General features: G+C 35.0%; 1 pseudogene; it reads right to left on the bottom strand.

The window, feature by feature from the left end:
* Positions 1-5281, bottom strand: LOC132304670 (probable potassium transporter 3; annotated as a pseudogene).
* Positions 5282-5689: the final 408 nt, after the last annotated feature.

Below are 5689 nucleotides of genomic sequence, written 5' to 3'. Positions count from 1 at the left end.
TTTTGAAAGACCAGTTTACTCTTATAACACACTGTGTCGTTTTAACTTATACACTTCTTATATTTTTTTTTTCTGCCAAAAAATGTTTTTCACCCAACATAACCCAAAACAGAGAGCTAGAGAGAGAGAGAAAAAAGACCAAAGAAATCCGAGGTCGGCGGGATGGCTTGGTCTCGGATGATGGCGGCTTGTGCGCGGAGGACTCGACTGTGATGAGAGCTCGGTTGACTCGACTGTGAACTGTGAAGGCGGCGGCGAGCTCAAGGGGGCTCGGCGATGAACTGTGGACGGCTGTGTGCTCGAAACACGGACGGCGGTATGCTCGGCTATGGAGATGGCAGAATGGGCCGGTGAGCTTAGAATGGATGGTGGAATGGACCGGCGAGCAAGGTGAACTGAACGGCGGGCAAGGTGGTAACGACGATGGGCTGACGCAACGGTGCAGAGAAGGGCGATATATATGGCCGACGGATCTGGCGGGTGGTGCAACGGCTATGATGGAGCTATGACAGGAGACCCACCGATCCCAGTAACAGATTCCTTGGCTTATCCAAACACTCCTCAGACGACATCTACCACTCCGATCCCAACCACAAATTCCTCGGCTTCATCGTTCCTTTCAGTCAACCAATTCGCGTGGATTGGGTAAACTGCAAAAAAATATATAATTCAGGGGGGTTTCTTGCACATACCCCAATAGTTCAGGGAGGTTTTTTGCAACTTTTATAATTTAGGGAGGTTTTTTACACGTATCCTAATAGTTCAGGGGGTTTAATGTACTTTACCTTTTTTATTTATCAAAACGAAGCCTAAAAATGGAAATTAAGTGGAGGAAAAAACCTGGTAAACAAAAGGAAGGTCAAAATGTCGGTACAATAGATGAAAACTTAATAAGCAAAACTAATTAAAGTAACATAGACTCAGCCACACTAACCAAAGCTACTCCTTATTTGAAAATTCACCAAATAGCTTCAATTATAAGTACAAAAGCATTCAAATATATCAACTGACATAATGCAAGCTGAAGATTCTGTATAATAATCAAACCAACATGAATTTCACTTATAATATACCAGCATACATACAGGCAATACATGTTCTTGAGTAGGGGTGGCAAAATGGGTCAGAAACTATCAACCCGTCCATATTTACCCGTTTTTTAATAATTATGGGTAAACCATATTTAATTTGAAAATCAAGATGAATTAGGTAATTTTTAATCACTTAATTTGAGGGTCAAGATGGGTTGAATATGATTCACATAATAAACACACAAAACACATCTATTTTATATTGTACTCAACTCATTTCTCTCTCTAAAATTCTCTCACTCACAATCCTCTCTTTCTAAATTTGTCTCTCATCAATCCCCTATCTTTAGAACTTTCTTCTAAAAAAATAAATAATTAAAAAATAATTTTAAATAATAATTAAAAAAAAATTAAATAAATTTTTTTTAAAATTTTATAACCTTTCGGAAAAAATAATTTAAAAATAAAAAATTTTTAAAAAAATTTAAATAATTAAAAAAATTTTAAAATAAATTTAAAAATTTAAAATAACTATAAAATAATTAAAATAATTAAAAAAAATTTAAAAATTAAAAATTTAAAAATTAAAAATAATAACTATTTTTATTGTATATAATATTAGACAACTAATTATTTTAATTTGTTGTAATACCTCTTTCATCAAACAAATTATATACATATAATACGTAAGAAACTATAGCCAACTTAAATTTGTTGTTATCCATTTATATATATATATATATATATATATATATATATATATATAAAATAATATAAAAAAAAAAAGAAAAAAGAAGAAGAAGATATATTTACATGAATTTAATCAAGCATATGAATACATGGGTAGAATAATCGTAATTTCAACCAATATATGAATCTATATAATCACAATAACTTTCCTGAAGCGACTCAAACCAAGTAAAAGAGAATCAAAAAACCAAAGTGAACTAAGTGATATATTAATATGACAAGGATGATAGTGATATATATATATATATATATATATATATATATATATATATATATACTATTTTAAAAGTATAGAGAATTTCTTAACATTTTAGATTTTTTTTTTCATTTGATATATATATTTTAATTTATTGCTTTCATATATTAATATATACACATACAAGTATTCATAATTAATAAAGCTGTAAACATTTGGTAACTAATCCTATATTTTTAGTTGATGGTTTGTATTCATAACTCCTATCTCTCCATTACTAAATTTTCATTATTTTTCTGAAAGTATAAAAAAATTTAAATAAAATTTTAAATTAAAAATAATAATTAATTGATCAACAGGTCATAACCGGTTGACCCTGCCCATTTTCAACCCGTTCTGAACGGGTTGAATATAGATCTTGACCCATGTTATCCCGCTCATTTTCAACCCTACCCAAACCCAGCCCAACCCGCTCATTTGCCACCCTTATTCTTGAGTTTATATATATATGGATTCAAATTTAATTCAACAGAGACAGAGGGGTTGTGGAAAGGACCGACCCTGTTGGCATAGAGGGGCACTGAGCCTCCAGCTTTCTTGTAACGATGATTGGAAGCGTCTGAACTCACTTTGGATTACACTGCAAAATTATTAGAATGACAATGTCAGACAAGATATATAATTCACTTTATGTCATCCATTGAAACCTCACAAAGCATTCCAACCTCAATACATTGTGGTAGTGGCACGCCCATAGTAGACAGCGCAGACCTACAATTACTGTGCATAACCTCATAGAATGCAAGCATGAATCTGTCAAACCAGCAGCAGCTAGCTCTTTCCCATGTGAAACCTTGTCTTCCCCCGAATGTGAACCACACCAGCAAGCTTTGCCTCTTCCAGATCAGAAATGTCACGACCAGCCCCGCTACGTAGATACTGTCTGCTTTGCACACTCTATGCTCACGGTTTTCCAAAAAGCGTCTACACAATGAGAAGGAATCCACAAATATAAATGTCATGAACTTGTCCCCAAGACGACGTGGGACGTCACAAGAAATCTCTCCTTCAATCTCTGGAGGAATTGATGGTACAAAGCCAAAGCATTTCTGTATATAACACAGCAAGCTATCAGTGACTTGACTTAAAAAGTCGTCTCCTTCAAAACTAAGAGAATCTGCATAGCCATACTGAATCACACACCCGTAAACCCCTTTGAGGCCCAGTTTGTTGAATTTGGAACCAACAAGTAGCGCAGAGTCATGAAAATAGCTACCTTGTGAAGAGATTTCAAGTTCTTTATATAATTTCCAAGAATTGGTGTTAGCCCATCTTGGATGACGGTGTATAGAAAACAAATTCCAGGGACACTTCGAAAAATTCGATCAGCCAGCAGCATTCCAAGTCTATCTTGTGGATTAACTCATGCTCTCTCTTTCCCTGCCTCCCATAAAACCATCCAAACATAATGAATTCAGGGATAAAAGAAACGACAAACGGAATCCAGCCACCTTCTGGAATTTTGGTGAAAACAGCAAAATTCCAAATCAAAGAAGTAAAGGTTAACCAGAATTGGTGGAGTTCTCCAAATCATGATCATGACCAGCGTCCGCAGTATTGAGGTTATGAGCATGACCATACTAACAACAAACCTGCTCACACCTTAATCATTAGTAGATGCATCAGAACGATAATATATAAAGGTCAAACAATGAACAGAAAATGTAGTTGCAAAACAATCTTAGAGCAAGGTCATGCAATTTGTTACAAACTGGCATAATATATTTAGTGAATAGTAGAACATCCACTAAATTTATCTTCAGAGCTTTTAAATCTCTAATATAATGTGCATTGGTTATAAACTGAAGAAAGAAAATATTTTTTAGTTAAAATCATACTAATAACTCTACGGCTATAAAGATAATATTACTGAATTAGTGATACATTGGTTATGCACCAATGATGGGGAGAAAAGGAAACTCACTCGTGCGGTGCCAAATTTTTGCAGCAGGAACAGAAATATAAGAGTGACTGCAGAGAAGGTTTCAACCAAAGCTGCAATCTGAATACAGGCAAATTTGTGAACACAGAGAGACTGAACATCATATGAAAACTATACTTCTATATTAATGAATCCATAAACATTCCAAATTCTTGAATGAAAGACTGGTCTGCCTGGACAAAGCCACAAGGCCAAATCACTCACACAGCTTTTTCACTTTCAGTTGCAACTACAATCTTCAACTCCATCTGCTTTGCTTTCAGGATTTGATTCCATCTGTTGCCACGTGCTTGTATCAACTTTCAAATTAAGGACATTTTGATGTATCTTGAAAATTGAATTGGTAAAGTGCATTTCAGTAGCACTTGAAATATACATAGCATTTACTAGGACGGACTTTGATTTATTTTTTTCTTTTTCTGTCCGACACATCTTTACAAACTTCAAGTATTAAGAGATCTCCTCCTTCCCAAGTGTTACGACAAACAACCATGAACCAAGAAACATCACGTAACACGATCAAAAAAGCACCACAAAAGACACAAAGATTTACATGGTTTGACACAAGTGTCTATGTCCACGATGGAGATCCCGTGAAATTTTTTACTATGCGAAAAACAGGAGATTACAAGTTTTTAGCCCCCAAACCTTAGCTCTCACTCCCACTCTCACTCTCTTTCTCTGTGATTTTCAGTGTTATCTCTAATCCCACTCCAAACCCTACGAGCCCTCATATACCAGGCTACAAGAGAGTACTAAATAGGGTCCACACAAAGCCCAATCATCGGGGACCCGGAAACAAATTCGGGCCACATCACACTAAGTAGTCAAAATTAAGCTTCATTGAGTTGGAAGGCCACCAACTTGTCATCAAATGCTATGTAAACCAGAACATTGTCTCATGATGGCATATTAGGGATTGGATAGACTTGGATTTTTGTCTAAATTACAAGAGTCTGCATCAACATTTACATTTACTGAAGGAAGGAAAAGGTGCTCAGATGCCATCCAAAGCTGACAAAACTGAACAAATTTTGAGGAAAATAAAAAAAAGCCATGAACTATATCTTCAAAAAAACGCAAAAAGAAAAGACAGCTTGTAATTAAGTTAAATTTTTGTAAGAAAAATAAGTCTCAATAATTGTGGCATTAAATTGGAAGACAACAAACCTGATATTGCTGGGTAAGTGTGCCATCACCAATTAGCATGCACATGCCTAGCATTGCAATACAAAGCAACCACACTTTTTTAAAAAAAAATCCCAATCCTACTTCGATTTTCAGAACCTTCATACAAGTAAGAATGGGAAAGGCTTGCGCTCGAAGCTATGCACTTGGAAGAGAAAATTCCAATATTCATTAATACAAAGTAACAAGGCAAATGTCCCCCCTGCAATGAAACATACTTCACAATTCAAGAATCCAGGAACGAAGAGCATCAGATTGAAAGCGCAAGTTGTAAACTTGTAATTAAACTAAATATACTAACCACGAGAGAGAGAGAGAGAGAGAGAGAGGGAGATCAACAAGAGCAAGAATTGAGAAAACTTCATCAATTCAATCATTTACCTTTAGTCATAGCAAGAAAACAGCCATATCAAGCAAATAAGAAAATATCTAAAATCCGTTCTTGAAGGACGTCCATAAGAACTCACTTCAGTACTAATAAATTCAAAATCTATTGCTCGATAATCCTATCTTTGAAATAGA

This window comes from Cornus florida, unplaced genomic scaffold (genome assembly GCF_030987335.1).
Source record: "Cornus florida cultivar Cherokee Brave unplaced genomic scaffold, ASM3098733v1 CherokeeBrave_3.0.0_Hap2_Chr01, whole genome shotgun sequence".
Lineage (NCBI taxonomy): Eukaryota > Viridiplantae > Streptophyta > Magnoliopsida > Cornales > Cornaceae > Cornus > Cornus florida.
Note: the sequence above shows the minus strand (reverse complement) of the source record. Positions and strands in the feature narration are given on the sequence as shown.